Raw genomic sequence first — 17,368 nt, forward strand, 5'->3', positions numbered from 1 at the left:
GACACAAATATGCTAAATTTAAGCACGAACTCCATGCTCTCTACGCATTAGTTCGCATGTCTTGTCTCAGACTATTGCTCTGGAACATATTAAAGTTTCAACATCAAGTTAATAGTGTCTTATTTTTGCTAGGAATAATTAAAGTAGAGTTTCGATTCTGTGGTATACAGATTAGGCAGTCACAAACTCACAAGAAAGTACCAAGATCTAGGTAGGCCGCTCGACATCAATAGAACACGTTGGGGCCGGGTAGTGCTTCACCACAAGCTAATTAATTTTAGTACTCCAAACTCCAAAGTGATGATTACTGCATGTAAATTTACAGTTTGGCTATGTGCATCGACGCAGAGGTCGAGGGTACTCTCTATTTTTCGAATTTTTTCTTAATTTACATAAAACACTCAAATAATATGTCCACGTGGACATGCATATACACATATGTATCTAAAATATTCCCCGCAAAAAATTGTATCTAAACTATTATAGCTAGCCAAATCCCACTTTGGCGGTGGAATGCATGCATGCAGATGTCACTTTGGCGCACGTGTAATCATGATTATCCTCACAAGCATTAGCGTTGTCAAGTCTAGTTAACAATGCTAATGTTGCCAACTTGTGACGATCTCGTCCCAAAAGGAAGAGAAGAAAAGAAACTTATGACGAGATCTGGATGTCGGGATTGTTTCTTTGATTTGCGACGGATCGGTAGTGCTTTACTGATAACACGATGTCAGGATGTATACAATCATGAGTTCGATCGATATGCATCTTATTTATATATGAAAATGAAAGATCAGCGGTGTTATCTTCGAAGGCACACATCGATCATATGACGACAAGCAATTATAGCAACGACCCGGAGATTTGTTAACGAGGTTCAGCAATCTCACCTCCTTTCTGGAGTATGCTTAACACGTTTCTCCCCATGTACTAAATCAACATAGTGCAAGCAGCAATGAACTAGTCCCTGCTTAGGCTAACAGAAGCATCAATCCATCGCTCCATGTACGACCCAGTGCCCACGGCCGGTTTGGCCATCCCTGCCACAGGCATCGGACCGTCGCCTCGTGATCTTGTGTCTAGTCTATCAGTTTTTGTCTGATCTAATTTGCCTATCACGCGTGGGGCTTTAAATATTAGGGCTGGGTTTGACTCAAACACCAAACCCTGCAGTAATTACGAAACTCCAATTGTAACCATACTCGTACATATATTTGATGCACATCTCAACATCAAGCAGTCTGTACATTAGTGATTTTGTTAGGACATCTGTGTGTTAGTGTAAGAGCCACTTGGCTGCACTCACCTCTTTTGGTGGTTTCTTATCTTCAGATACAAATTGAAGTGGTGGAATTTGTCTTGAATTTTCTTGAAAAGGGGGAAATCCCTGGTCCTCTTAAGTAATCTTGAGTCTAACGCGTATTCTATTAGTGATGTAAAAAAGGTGTTTTCGTGAGTTTTCAACGTCAGACTGTAAAGTTGAACTTGACACCTAATACACGATAGAAAAATAAGAATAAAAATGAAGCAATTAGGCAAAGTGCGCCTAGGTTAATGATGTTATCCTCAACGCCTTTCGAGCTTCCCGTGAAAACAACCATGAGATGCCCTTTTACACTATTGCTAGTTTACTGCTGCAAATATATTCCATCCTTTGTCATTGTCATCGAAACTAAAGCACCTTTGGTTGATCCATATGCTAGCATGTGCAAGCTGTTTACTACTCCATTGTTTCCCTACAATGTATATTCTCACCTTCCTAGCTACCTTTGGTCAAACAACATTATCAGAAATTCTTCTGGAAAGTAATCCTCCTCCTTCCTCTCATATGCTCTTCTTACAAATTGATGCATCTCCTTTAGCTAGCTTGGCATCGCCAGAAATATTGAAACAAATGAGGGATCTATGAAAGAAAGATGAGATACTACTCAAATTGCTATTAGAAAAGATGGACAATTACCTCGACTGAGCAAGACAACAGTCTTGCCTACGAAAACAACAGGCTATTCTGAGGTGGAGGGTGCAAAGTGAACTTTAGAAACTCAAAGTTCCACTTAAGGTGAAAGTTTTTATGTTGCTTCTGCGTCATGAGGTGATTCTAACAAAACATAATTTATTAAAAAGAAACTGGCATGGTGACCCCAAGTGTGCGTTTTGCTCTCACAATGAGACAATCAAGCACCTACTCAGCGACAAGTATTTAGGAACGGAGGGAGTATTTTTTTTTTTAATGCCAGTTTGCTCGTTCTATGTGGTCTACTAATCAAGTGGCATTTAATCTTCGCCAGCCACAAATAATATCAAATATTTTCGGTAATTGGCTACATAGCATAGGCAGTAATTTAGAGCTAACATTTTGATGGCAGCGACTGCGCTTTGTTGGTCGATTTGGCTATGCAGGAACGATGTTATTTTTAATCATAGCCGACAATCTACATCTCTTATGTAGGTTATCTTTCGGTGTACCTATTGGCTCCGTTCCTGTGTGTTACTGCACAGTGTACATGCTTATGGTTATGGCTGCCTGTATTCAAGTGGAGCGAGCTCTTAAATAGGTTTTACCCATAATGGGTGACAGCGTAAACTGCGGCTGCAAACTCTTTAGTATTTTTCTTGTCAGTTGTATTAAGACTTTTATTTTGTCTTATCATACGGTTTTGTTGTGCTGTGTGCATCTTATTATGCAGAGGCCGGTTGCGAACTTTTCCTTCTGCCCAGTTTAGTTTGGTCCGATCATGCCTTTTTTTTTTTAGAGAAGTCCGATCATGCCTTGAAGACATATATCCATCTTGTAGTGTTTCACTACACATGAACTGAACATGTAAAGTTCATTATTCTTAGCGCAGCTGCACAATACAAAACAGTGCAACTTTGGTGTTGTGAGATGTGCAAGTGTGCAACCGGATGAAAACTATATTAACAAATAGAATCCCAATAGGAAAGCACAAAATACAAAAAGTTTATAACCTGAAAAATAAGTTTGCAAGAACAAGTTTCATATTTGGTGAACGGAAATTGCATGAAAAAAAAACAGGTCCTTCAGCGTTGTTAGACGTGAAACTAGACAATATGGGTCAATATCATGGCATATATCTTCTTCTTTTTTTAGAACATATCATGGCTCATAGCTAGCCAAGAAATAAAAAATGAGTAAAATACATTAGATGTCGTAATTCTTTCGCAAAGGTGCCAACTTGGTCATAAATCTTTCAAAATGCACGTTTAGGTCTCAATAGTATTTTAAGTGGTTCATCACAGGTCCCTCTGGTGTATGCTCCCCTCTGACCGTATGACATGGCCATTTGACTAATGCCACCTATGATTGGGTCCACAGGTCAGGTAAGTACATGAATTAAAAACTTACAAAAAACTTACAGTGGTGGCGGCGTTGGGCATGATAGGGTGGGCCTGCAGCACGGGCCAATAGCGCGGCGGCGCAGAGCAGCTCCGGTGGGCAGAGCCAGATGGCATTAGTCCAACCCTAATCCATGTACTTACCGGACGTGTGATGAACCACTTAAGATACTATTGGGACCTAAACGTGCATTTTCAAAGATTTAGAACTAACTTGGCACCTTTGTGAAAGAATTAGGACTTTTGATGCATTTTACTCTAAAAAAATTAAGGACGAAACATGGATACCCAACTTTTTTTTCAGAGTCACTTGTAATTTCATTCAAATCCGACGTCCATTACAGGTACAATGCTTTGGATAAAAATCCGCAAAACTACAAAATAACTCTTATAACTAAGAATTACATTGAAATCTTTCAAAGAAATCTTCTCCATGGTATCAATCTTCGCAACACGAAATACTGCCAAGGGTTCAGTAAAGATATTGCAATCAGACTGGAGCAGCGACATCGCTACTCGAACACCCGCACGAACTTCACTACCTTTGAAGGTTTCAGAAAGCCTTGAACAACCGGGATCCATTTACTTATGATACCTGGTTGGCATTGATAACAAGGATCTAATGAATTATGAGTTTAATAGATCCTCTTTAGCAGAAAGACGTATATTCCTTGCTCATTATCAGACAATCACTTATTCCCAAACCTCGTGTGGGGCTAATCGTTTTCATTTACCATCTCATGGACCCTTTTCGTTCCGCTTAGCCCTATCGGGTATTTTAGTGATAGGTTCTATAAGAACTGGACGATTCTATTTGGTCAAATACCTAACGAAAAATTACGATTTTCCTTTCATTAAGGTACGAGGGCTTCTTATTCCACAAGAACAAAAGCACCTTTTCATTCTCGCTTGAGTCACCCATCAAAAAAGATGGGAAAGCATGAGTGTTGAACGTACTTGGGCCAAGAATGATCCCCTGAAGGTACAGGTTGTCGAACCACAAATTCTTCATCGAAACACAAAAGACAAACTCCAGATCCACAAAATATCATGCCAATAAAAGCAGTAGAGCACACTAAGGAAAACGGTTCTGCGAGGAAACTAATCCAAAATTCGCAAGATCATACACACCGAACTTGCGGATGGAAAAACTCCTGAACGTTGGCTAGTTTGATGGGCCTACTGGGCTTCTTCCCCTTTGATGAGAACAAAAAAAATATGGCCCAAGGGTGTGAGAAAAAAAAAGGAAATAGAAGCGGGGGTTATGAAATAAAACATTTGGCCTATGAAGTTAGCAAAAAAAAAACAATCGCCAAAAAAAGCAAAAAAGAAAATATTCGCCCAGGGTCTGAAAAAAAACTAAGTGGCTATATGCCATTGGAAAGGCCTAAAAAAATTAAAATGGTTCGGAAAAATTTGCAACAAAATCCAAGAAAATCCTGGAAATTTCAAGAAAATCACAAGAGTTGTGAATAAATGCATATGTTACTTGGTTTGCATGGTTGAACACGAAGAGTTAATTTGGATGAAAATTGCTCCGTTTCTTGTTTGAGGTTAGAAAAGAAAAAACTATCTTGTCTCTCCTAAATGTTCGTTTAATTTATGCCACCCCGCCGGCTGCTCAGCGTTGGCGACCTTTCCACCACCGCTCCAACAGTATCATCCTCAAGCATGTATGTTTGGCACTTTGGCCACGTACGCGTTGAACAGCGCATATGCAAAAATTTGAGGTGTCCGTGCGTACGTACAGGTCTGGTAAATAAAATCTGCAAGTTGTTTTAGAATCTTGGTGCGGCGGCGATACGTCGCAGTCGTCTCTGTTTCGGCAAACGGCATCCTGGCACGCGGCCCCTCGTGGGGCGCGTGGTGTTGACGCTGGCTGGAACTGGAAATCGGACCGGCAAGTGGCATCAGCGACGGTGTGCGGACGCCCAGGCAGGCGCAGGTCCACGTGAGCTCCCTCGTGTCGTGCCATGCACAGCGCCCAAACCACGCATATATTCTTTTGTTTGTTTGACGATATTTTGTACACTTTTATCTACATGTGATTTATACAATAATACACAAGTGCAGGTTAGAATACTTGTTGATGGAAATCACAGAGATTTCTTGTGCGTACAAACGGCTGCACGTGTAATACATGTGCGCTAGAAATAAACCTTCTCAAATACACGCATGCAACATCCATGCGTGTGTGTGCGTGTTGGTGCTGTTTATTTTCTGATTTAAACGCCCATATGGATAATACGTGCTGCTGTACATGTGTATGCATGGAAACTGACGTCAAGTATATATGGGAGCTAATATGATAGGTATGGCAAAGCATTGACTGATTTTCGTATATACACGTTGATTGATTTGTGCTTGAGAATAGAAGGCGGTGGTAAAGCTTTCCAAAACAGTGATGCAGCCGTCGATGGAGTCCTAGCTCGCGCATATATAAACCAACACCCCGGCGGCTGGAGGGGGGAGGCGCCCCAGGCGGTGGCAAGAGCGGCCAGGCCAAGGCTAGCGGCGGCCATGGTCCTCCGACGTGCGTAGAAGAGATGAAGTCGCCTTGGCAGCGCCGACGCGCATGGTGCAGCAGGCCGCATGAAGCTCATCTCGGGACTTTAATATATGCATCCATCTCAATTTCTGTGTATCCAGGACCTAGCTCAATCAGGTTATGGGCAGCAGCGCCTCTGCACGTCCAGCTAGCCTAGCCGGCGGGCGCGCTAGGCGGCGACGGCGGCAACGACACACGCCAAGGCGAGGGCCAGCCGGTCAGGCGCCAGACCTCGAGGCTGCGTGTCCAAGGCGGCGGCAAGCTCCACAGGCCAGCGTGGGCAGAGCAGACCTGCTCATCGATCCAACATGCACGAAGATCAGCGTTGGAGATCAACACTAATCTCTCTTACGTATACTTGTTGCTCTCCTAGGTGCAGCTCGTCTTGTTTCTCTCCCAGGTGCAGCTCGCCTGCATGCATGGCAACACATGGTGCGGCTGAATGGCGGCCACTGCCCGTCCATGATGTGGCCTAAACCACGCCCAAGATTAACGATGGCTCTTTATAGGGCTATGAATCTTTATTTTTCAGGGTACAGAGAAGAACCATACACACCATCCATCATCCACTTCGACCAGAGCCTACGGCTGTTGCCGTTGGCATTGCCGCACACACCGTCGGGATTTGGCAGCTTGTGCGTCTGCGCTACCAGCATGCCCATTTGTCATCAGGCGAGACGCCGCTGCTCACGGCGTCCCTCTGCACGGTGTCCATCGAGACACCGCCATACACGGTGTCATGCTGGACCTCGTTGCTCCACGCAGGGCACCGACTACGTCATCGACACGTAGCCATGTATTCCAACATCTACGCCGACACTCTTCCCCAACATCATCCAAGCACCGACGAGGCGAGGCTTTACTCCACCGACTAGTCCTTCTCCGATGACGTAAGTATGTTAGTTGCTTACACCGACGAGGTGCTGGCAAGTCATCTCGTCCGACACTGGTAAGGCGGTCATCCCAAGGCCTGGCATCGACAAGGCGAAGGCCACCCATCCTGTACGTCTAAGCCGACGAGGCTGAGACATCTTCTTCATCGGACAACGACAAGCCGGTGGTCTACGGGTAAGCATCGTCGGAGCCTTGGCATACCGCCCCACCCCTCCACTTCGCCTCCACGTCCGTCTACACCAAGCACACGAAGAAGACAAGACTCGAAGACGACGGTTATTGCAGTAGCTTAATCGGAGGTGTCTCGCGGCTCGAGCCGTGGGAGTAATTAAGCGGGAGCTTTACGAGGCCCTATGAACCAAGACACCACAATCTCCCATGTCATATTGGCCGTGTTTGCAGGCCACGGAGCGCACTACATTATGGAAAATTGTAATTTTGTTTCTCTAATCAAGATTAATAAAATGCATATTTCCCTATGTTTTATTTGTGTATTTAGGTACACTGGCACGCCCGCATTTTATTTTCACCGGCGCAAGAAAGATACTTAAGTACTTTTCGTGTCAAACATTGTTCAACAACGACCCTCGACAGATGCAGTTTCAATTGAGACATTTAGAGTCGCTGACATAATTAGGTAGCCAGCCGACCAGTTTCCGAAAGGACATCTCTCTTTACGCACTCCCGGCCGGCCGACGCCTATATAAACACCTCAATTCATACACGCAGCTGCAGGTAATTCAAGCACAAATGAAATTTCAGGAGCTGGGCTAGGTAACAGGCCGGTAGATCATCTCCATCTCGATGGCGGCAGGAGGCGTGTGGGTGTTCAGGAACGACGGGGTGACGGAGCTGGAGCAGGAGGGGAGCAGGAGGGGCAAAGAAGGCGCTGGTGTACGTGGCGGCGAACGAGACGATGCGTTCCCTGGAGCGGCTGGGGACGCTGGGGTGGGAGCGCTACTACGAGGACCGGGCCGTGGTGCAGCTCCACAGGCGCGACGGCAGCGCCGACCTCATCTCGCTCCCGCGCGACTTCTCCAGGCTCCGCTCCACCCACATGTACGACGTCGTCGTCAAGAACCGACACCACTTCAAGGTCGTCGACGTCTAAGCTCGCGAGTTCCAAGTACGTCCGGCCGGTTCCATTAATTCCACCTATGGCTGCTGGCCCCAATCGTGTCGTCATGTGTCATACCACCCCGTTGGAGCAATTCTTGCTCATAAGTTCCAGTACGAGTACTCCGCCGAACATAAAGCTTGTGACCGGCAGTAAAATATCGGTTTTTATTTTGAGATCGAATTCGATCTTCAACTATTTCTCGCGATATCTTCTTACGAAGTTTTGTTAGGGCATCTATGACTGCCTCCGGTTTAGGTGGGCAACCCGGCAAGTAGACATCCACAGGAATTAACTTATCAACTCCTCGAACAGTACTGTAGGAATCCGTACTAAACATTCCCCCTTAATAGTACAAGCTCCTACCGTGTTTGCATACGGCTGCACCCATATTTCATAGACTCTGGCTACGTAGGAGTATTTGGCAAGCCAATCCCGTTCCGTTGCAAGATTCTCTACAGGGGTTGAGAGAGACTTGAGAGAGGTTGAACTAAAATTGTATCATTCCTCGTCGATCTCTGTCAGGTTGGGCAAAACCGAACTGACCTTTAGCCAACTCTATCTAATTTTTGTCGCCATTGCTTTGGGACTTTTTCTTCTGCTTGCTCTGGTCCTTCTTAGCGCCACTTCCGGATGCTTCGCCGCTTCTCTTGGCGTACAGGTTCTGCCATTGAGCTCTAGTGAGCATGAGATGCTCGTCCTCTTTTCTATCTCCGTAGCTATGTCGAAGACGTTCATCGTGGGCCTTGTACCACCCAACCAGATCCTCCATCGTGAGGGTTTTTATATCAACACACTGCTCGATCGAGATGACAATCTGCACATATCGAGGGGACGCAGCACGGAGGAATCGGCGCACGACCGATACTTCTATTAGGGTTTCATCGAGATCCCTAATTCCGTTTACCAGAGTAGAAACTCTTGCTGCAAACTCATTGACTGTAGTCGTTCCGATCCAATCGTGGATAGAAGTCGCTGGTGGCGCCGCAGATTCTTTAGCGGCCCCAGACGCAGATGCTCCCGGCGCCATGATCTACTTTCCTTCAAGATCACAACGAGGTTTTGATACCAAATGTTGGATTTGGCCCTAATTCACGTCCTGCCGCGGTAGCTTTCTTCCTGCCGCGGCAGAAAACAGAACAGCAAAACAGAGTTTTAGAGCTATCGATTAGAAGAGATTTGAACTCGAGATTTTCCTGGCAATAAGCTGCCTTTGCCGTGCCTTTGTATTCCTTTGTGTATGGGTTACATACGAGACCGACTCCGCGTCCAACTCGACAGGAATCCCTGCCCAACACGACGCTACCCGAATACAACTTCGGTTTAGACTCAACGCTAAGACTCTTACTGGATATCAATCCGACTCTTACTGGACACAAAATCCTATGAAAATCTACTCTTACCGGAGTTCATCTTATACCACAATGAAACTCCTTATTACAGAAACCGAAGCTGAAACTAATTGCAAATTGGGCTTAGAACTCACATAATTAACTTAGGTATGCGTGCGTGCCTTCTAATAAGAAAAGGAGGGAGCAACACAGTTTAGTTTTCAGGCCACAACAAGTAGAATTAAGTTCCAGTACATCATGCATGGAAAGATGAACAAAATACATACAGAAACGCACGCAAGGATGCATCAAAGATACGAAAAGAGCTGCAACACTTCAATTCTTATTCCCACACGCATAATAAAGTTTTTCTGTAAATCGATCACGCATCAAAGATGAAGAATTACAAAACGAGACGCGTACACCCAATGGCGAAGCTTCGATTCTTTCTGATCCCATGAATAGACTTGAGAAGGCCTGTAAGTACGGAAGGGCAGCTTGCCTCCAGGTGCTCATACCCCTCCGTCGCCAACACCGCATCAAGGATCGTAGGACTGCTAACGATGAACTCGACACACTTGGCCCTGAGGCGCGAGCAGTCGACAGTCGTGCTGCTCAGCTAAAGCCAGCGTCGTCGCCGCCGTGTCCACTGAGATGCCGCCGGCGAGCTTCCCATCGCAGATGAGCTTGAGCCTGTCCAGCCCGTACCTGTCCGCCGCCGCGGGCAGGTGCTGCGCCATCGTCGCCACCGCCGCCAGTTCTTCCTGGTCAAGTTCAGGGACGGTGTCGGTGTAGATGAAGTGCAGCATGGCCCTGAATGCTGCCGCCTCCATGCCCTCGATCTCCACGCGCCGCGAGCGCGTCTCCTTCATGGCCCCGAAGAACTCTGGCCATGAACACTGTTGGAAAATTAAGCAATTTCGAAAATAACAATTCAATGAATAGTTCCAGAATATAGATCATGACTACAGTAGCAACTAACAGATGCATCTTGAAAATACTAGAAGTATTAAACAGCCCAACGAACAGCAATATGAACTCGCAGATCATAACTAAACAACAGATTGAATCACAGCATACGTACTGTTGCGGTGGAGAGGAAACCGTTGCTGTTGCGTTCGCTTGACGAAGTTGTTGACGAAGAAGATGGCGGCGCGTCGCGCACCTGCCGGTTCGAAGAGGCAGATGACCCGTGGTTGCAGGGAAGCGAGCAGTCGCGCGGAGCGCTTCCCAAAAACCTTATTCGTCCTCTCCCGTACAGGATCGCAAAGGCGAAAGGTTCCGGAGACCTGCTCTCCCGATCGCGGGTACACGCCGGCGCTCGGGATGGAGTAGACTACGACGACGGCGCAAAAGCGAGAGACAGGCGAAACCCTACCTCGGTTGTGTTGCGTAGCGATCGGAGGGACAGAGCTCTGATACCAATTGAAAGATCGGTATGGTCGACTAGAGGGGGGCGAATAGGCGACTAACAAATTTTACTTTTTAATTTTTTTTTCTTGAAAGATACAAACACTTAATCCTAGGGTTCACTAAATTTTCTAAAAGGAATGCAACCCTAGTATGAAGTGCAATAGCCGAAGCACTAGCCGAAGCAAAGTATAGACAATGAAGTAAAACAAGTAAAGAGGGCAAGTATGATACCACACGGGAAGACGAAGATTTCACCAGAGTTCCACCTATTGGGATCGGTGTACGTCTCCGTTTGGAGAAGTGCTCTACCACAAAGGGAGAGACGCCACGAAGGCTCACTCTATTCTCCAACTCGCCACACCACAAAGGTGGGATGAGCTCTCACAACACCACAAAGGCGAGGTGAGTTTCACTAATGGCTTCCTTGAAGGCGAACGCCGAACCTTTACAAACAAGGGAAAGGGCACGAATCCATAACTAAATTCGAGGCTCCTTCCCAAATCCACAAACACCTCCTCACAAGATTGGAGTGCTTGAAGAGACACCTTCCGGTTAGGGATCCCAAAATTCCAAGAGTAACAAAATCCACCAAGGAGAACGAGGGGAATCAACTTTTGATTTGGTGAAACCTTAGATCGAGCTCTTCTCAACCATTCCTCAAAGTATTGGCTTGGGGGATGCACTAGGGAGAGAGATCTCGAGATTTGAAGCTCTTGGTGTTCTTGAGTGAGAGAATGGGGATGAACTGGGTGTGCTCGGGCCAGGAAACCCGTTGGGGACGAAGCCCCTTTTATACCCCATCGAAATCCAACCGTTGAGACACAATTCAGTAACACCAGTACCAGGGCGGTAGTGGACCGGAAGTTCTAGGGGGTAGAACTTCCGCCCTGCTACCGGTCTCCTACCGTTATACGCCGTAGGATTCCAGTAGCGTTTCAGTACCTGACCAGTACCAGGGCAGAACTTCCGCCCACCGGAACCTCCGGCTATTTAGGCGGTAGTACCGGCTAACTCTGAAAAAGTCTGACAGGCTTAGCAGGATTAAAACCCTCTCAACTCAAAATTGGGATTAGGTTTTATGTGGGTGCAATCTAATAGATTTGTGTACCTGAAGTTGATTAACCCAAAGCTTTCCCAAATGGACTCCCTCTTTATAGTACGGATTTTCCTACGACTCAATAAAATAAAACGCCGTAAATCCTTATACTCTTCTTTCCTTTTCGAGGGCGATGAATCGTGTCACAACACTAGTTATCAAATCTGAAAACACTTGGTGCACGATTAGTCCACAAGTTATGTTGTCATTAACACCAAAACACTTAGAGATCGAAATGCCCTTTCATATAGTCCCGCAGTTATAGGTCGGTTCGGTTTACAAAACCTGAACCGACTCCACAAAAATACCTCGCGCGCGTGAAAAAAAGATAGGAAGCACCGCACCGTCACGGCTCGAACTCGAAGGAGGAGGAGGAGGAGGAGGAGGAGCGCGCGTGGGGATTTTCCGTGCTCACTTGCTCAACAGGTGAGAAGCAACATTCTTTATATGTTGGTCTCACTCACTCTAAACTAGCAAGGTGGGACTATTCCCTTCCCACTCCCCTCATCCCACTTCATGAATGTGCCTTTGAGATTTTCAGAATTTATTAAAACTTGGGCTTGGGCTGATCAGGCCCACCAACACCAAATTCAAACAATCCCCCACCAGATCTCAAATACCCATTTAGAGATTTACCTGTTCTCGCTACTTGTTTATATACTAGTGTGTCAGCAGAGACTGTTAAGTTGAACTTCTGCCTAGAACTTTAAGTTACATCCATCCACACTCACAATGGACCAAGCCTTGAATTGCAAGCTGGCGTGAAATAGATTTCACTCAAAGTCAACCAGTACTGGGCTATCAGTAGTCTACCCCGCGGGTGGAGCATATGCGTCATACTCCATGGTCTCTTCATGAGTTACTAGAGATCACCCAAATCTCATAAACTGCGACGTTAGACAGTCGGACTCATATAGGTGTGTTCTTTCAAGAATACTCTGTAGGACATCATCTTTCGCTACTCATATATAGCCGCAATGAACACATTAAGGCATGTCGCCAACCTGCCTTACAGCAATTTGAGAGTCGCACATCTTCACATAGAGAGGGTTATAACATACTCTCCTCTGTTATACCGATAGCTTCGTTCTTCTCATATCCTACTTCACGGGATCTTCGATCACATAGGTTAGGTTACCACTATATGGCACAAAATTCATGGGTCTCAACCCCATCTCCCTCGATGCACTCTCTATCACATTACGTGATAGTCCCTTGGTAAAGGGATCTGCCAGGTTTTTCTATGTTTGAATATATGTGACAGTTATCACTCCGGAGTTTTTCAATTTTTTGACAGACTGCACACGTCTCCTCACGTGTTTTGATGACTTCGCGTTATCCTTTGAACTGTTCAGTTTAGTAATAACCGTTTGATTATCACAGTTCATCAGAATAGCCGGCACTGGTTTTTCAACCACCGACAAGTCCATCAAAAGATCTCTCAACCACTCTGCCTCAAAGGTGGTTGTATCTAAAGCAGCAAGCTCTGCTTTCATAGTTGACCTCGTCAATATGGTATGTTTGCAAGATCTCCATGATACTACACCACCACCAAGTATGAATACATACCCGGTTGTGGCGTAGAGATCATCTGCTTCAGAGATCCAGTTCAAATCACAATATCCCTCAAGCAGAGCTGGATGCCCTGAATAATGTATTCCATAACTCATCGTACCTTTTAGATGGCGCAATATCCTTTCTAGTGCATACCAATGATCTATACCCGGGTTTAACGTGAACCTACTCAGTTTGCACACGGCAAAAGAGATATCAGGCCTCGTAGCGCTAGCTAAGTACATAAGGGAACCGATTATTTGAGAGTATCTCAATTGATCTTTCCCTTCTCCATTGTTCTTTCTGAGTATCACGCTGGGGTCATACGGTGTTGGTGAAGGTTTGCTGTCAGTAAAACCGAAGCGACTCAAGACCTTCTCAACATAGTGGGATTGCAACAAAGTAATTCCACTCTCATATTTATGACGAACATTACAGACGAGCAATCTCTGGGACGCTTGAATGCATGAGACAAAGACACACTCATTTTGTTTTGTGGCTTGCCATTATGCAACACTTTCGGATGTATCAGGAGACAGCCTAGACTCGCTCTCATGTTGCAGCTGCGCAGTTCACTGGGTAAGACAATCTTTAATCCTACCCAATTCCAACCTGAGTGATAGTATGCAGGATAGCATTGGATTTCCCACTCGTACCCGTCGACGTCCCACCTAGATTCGATGCACTCATCGTTGCCCATGGTACTGGCCACCAAGCTGAAACCGCCAATCTTGAACAGCCGTACTGAGCGCACAGTGCAGGTGAGGATTGTGCAGGCATTGGCCATGGCGAAGGCTAGAGAGTTGGTGGCTGGCCGGGGAAGTGTGGGGGCTGGGACTCTGGGCTGAGGCCTGAGTAACTAAGAAGATGGTGGTAGAGTAGCGTAATTTATAGATGGTTAATGGCACTTTAAACCAGTGACGTGGTGACTCCTTGGGCAGATCGAAATTCTAAACGCCGGCAAGCATGGCTCCTAATTGACAAATCCACCTCCTTGTGTGCGAGAGTTCTCAAAGCAAAGTATTTTCCGAATGGGTCACTGGTTGACACTGTCTTCACTGGAAACGCCTCATCCTCGTGGCAGGCAATCGAGTTCGGGTTAGAGCTGATCAAGGAAGGCGTCATATGGAGAATTGGGAATGGTCAGAATGTGCGTATATGGAGGGACCCTTGGATTCCAAGAAATTATAGCAGAAGGCCTATATCGCCGAGGAGAAATTGTCGTCTTAGATGGGTTTCTGAACTCTTAACCCCTGATGGCAAGTGGAACATGGAGCGCCTAAATAACTTTTTTCTCCCCATCGATATTGAGTGCATTGTCCGGATCAAACCGTCTATTCGGAATGAGCAGGATTTCCTGGCTTGGCACCCCGATAAGAGGGGTCAGTTCTCGATGCGGTCGGCGTATCATCTTGGTCGAGACATCTCACCAACTGGCCAGACTTATGGGGCGACGAGCAGTAGACCTGATGGGAGCAGCCCAAAGTGGAAGTCGATCTGGAACGATATAGTGCCGAGGAAGGTAAATATTTTTGCTTGGAAACTCAGCAGAGATGCCCTCGCTACTCAAGTCAACCTCTGCAATCGAAAGATGGAAAAGGTTAGAACGTGCCAAGTTTGCGGAGGGGAGGACGAGGACTCGTTCCATGCCCTTGTTCGATGTCCTAATGCGCGTGCTATCTGGCATGCCATGCGCTCGTGTTGGGACATCCCTGATCCTAACAAGCTGCAGAACACGGGGCCGGGCTGGTTCCTCCATGCTCTCTCGACCCTGGACAAGACGAAGGTTGCGATGCTTCTCATGATGTTTTGGCGTATCTGGCATGTTCATAACGACATCATGCACGACAAAACTCCTGCACCGGTGGTGGCTTCTCGGCGGTTGTTATGTAGCTACATGGACTCACTTCTTCTCATCAAGCAAAACGATGTGGTAGATGTGGTCAAGGGGAAGCAGGTGTGTGCCTACTCTATTAGATCGAAAGGCGATCAGAAGCGGGACGGTCATCTCAAGTCTGGAGATGCTCGCTGGAAGCCGCCCGATGTTGATTCGGTCAAGCTGAACATGGACGGGTCCTTTTCTCCGGACAACGGCTCTGCTGGTATTGGCATTGTTCTTCACAACCACAGAGGAGAGGTTATTTTCTCAGCCTGCAGTAGCATCCCTCACTGCACTGGTGCCCTCAAAGCTGAACTGAAGGCGTGTGAAGAAGGCCTGAGAGCTGCGTTGGGCTGGTCTGAGAAGTTCATCATCCTGGAATCGGACTGTGCTGAGACCCTCTCAATGGCCTGCTCTAAACATCCTGACAGATCGCCCTACGCCATGTGTGTCAGTGAGATCCGCCGTCTGCTTGATGAACATCCTGTTACCGTTTGCAAAATCAGTAAGACTCAAAACTTTGTTAGCCACATTTTGGCAAACTACGCTAGGGTAAATAACCGTACCGGTGGTTAGATTCGGCACGGTCCGGATGTGATCTTGGATGCTGTAACTCTCGACTGTTTAATGAAGTTGCTTTTTCAAAAAAAAAAAAAAAGGTTCACACCTTTGCGGAAACTGGAAGAGAACCATTGATCAATCAAATGCAGAATACCAACAATCACCATGTCCCTTGGAGTTCCACGCTCAATCGACTAGTCGAGGAATCAGGAACGTCACTTGCAGGCCTGGTCGCTTGGTGCCTTGGTGGGCTGGTTGGCAGTGGGCTTTGGGTGCAGATGGGCATCTATTTTCCACGCGAATTAGTACTAGCGTTTAGCGCATCCCCCCGGCCCCCTGTCTCCGTCGCTGCACGTATTTCCGGTGCTCAGACTCGGTGTACAGATTTCATATCGATGAAGACCGCTGGAAAGACAAGTCCAAGTTTTTTGTTGTGTGGACGCTTTTTTTTTAACTCTTATTTAAAATAATACTAGCGAAAATGCTCGTGTGCTGTCATGGCCCAACGCACACGTCACGACCACTTTAAAAGATGATCCCGTGCACTAATAAATCATCATTCAAATTTTGTACCAAATTTTCACATTCTAACAAGAAAAGATCCAATACAAAATTTCAAAACATAGAGCAAAATTGTATACATCCAAAAGTCTGGAACCCATAGAAAGAAAATGGTAATTTCCAAGCATGCAGTCGAACTATCAGTAGATGCTAATTTCCAATCACAGCATGCACATGGTAATCATTCGGTGCATGGTAGAACACTAATCTATCTATTATCCATAGCAGCTACCATCAATCAGGTTGGGAGTACATCCCAATTAGCTATCGAATTATCCGTCGATTAGTGCAAAGCACCACAACAAACGAAAACAACAAGGACTCGCCGGATGATTGAGCTATGGTCGGCCACCTACTGGATCTCATGCGTGGATTGCGGACGACGGCCACTTTCTGGATCACACGTTGGGACTGCGGACAGCGGTCGTCGGGTGGATCTCGCGTGGGGTCGGCATGCTTGGAGTCAGCAGGCCGCGAACTGCAGCGAGAAAAACCGTGATGTCCATGCGAAGGAAGGAGGAGGAGGTCGGCGGAGAGAAAGGAGGCGAGTGGGAGGGGTAGCCAGAGAGGAAGGGGGCTGCGGTGACGGGGGCGATGGAGCAGGTTGGGTGGGGCGTCGGGAGGGGATCGAGCAGGTTGGGCGCTGGAGGCGTCCGGGTCGAGAGAAATAACGAGCGGTGGCATATTGGCCGTAATTTTGATGACATGACGTACGGCGGCGGTCGTACCATCACCACCAACTCTAATTTAATATATTGGTACAGAATATAATTCAGGTTGGGAGTCTTCCTCCCTAGTGATTACTTAAAAAATTACCAAAAAGATACGGGAACAATGCCAAAGCCAAGAGTCTCAAAGACACTTACAACCGTGCGCCTGGCGTGGAGCATGAAAATAGAGAGGTAGGCCTATTTCGGTCTTGGGACGCACTCCCAACATAAAGCATCCTGACATGCAGGGCTGGGTTCGAAAACGAAACTGAATTAACCGGTACTAATTTTGGTTGCTATGTGTGATTAGCTAAATTTAATTCGGTGAATTTTATTATTAACCTCAGTTA

The 17,368-nt window shown here is 46.4% G+C and overlaps 2 pseudogenes; one reads left to right on the plus strand and one right to left on the minus strand.

Moving 5' to 3' along the window:
• Window positions 1–7,600: 7,600 nt before the first annotated feature.
• LOC100846832 lies at window positions 7,601–7,907 on the plus strand (annotated as a pseudogene).
• Window positions 7,908–9,647: 1,740 nt separating this feature from the next.
• LOC100844893 lies at window positions 9,648–14,094 on the minus strand (annotated as a pseudogene).
• Between the last annotated feature and the right edge of the window lie 3,274 nt (window positions 14,095–17,368).

This window comes from Brachypodium distachyon, chromosome 3, assembly GCF_000005505.3.
Source record: "Brachypodium distachyon strain Bd21 chromosome 3, Brachypodium_distachyon_v3.0, whole genome shotgun sequence".
NCBI classification, from domain to species: Eukaryota; Viridiplantae; Streptophyta; class Magnoliopsida; order Poales; family Poaceae; genus Brachypodium; species Brachypodium distachyon.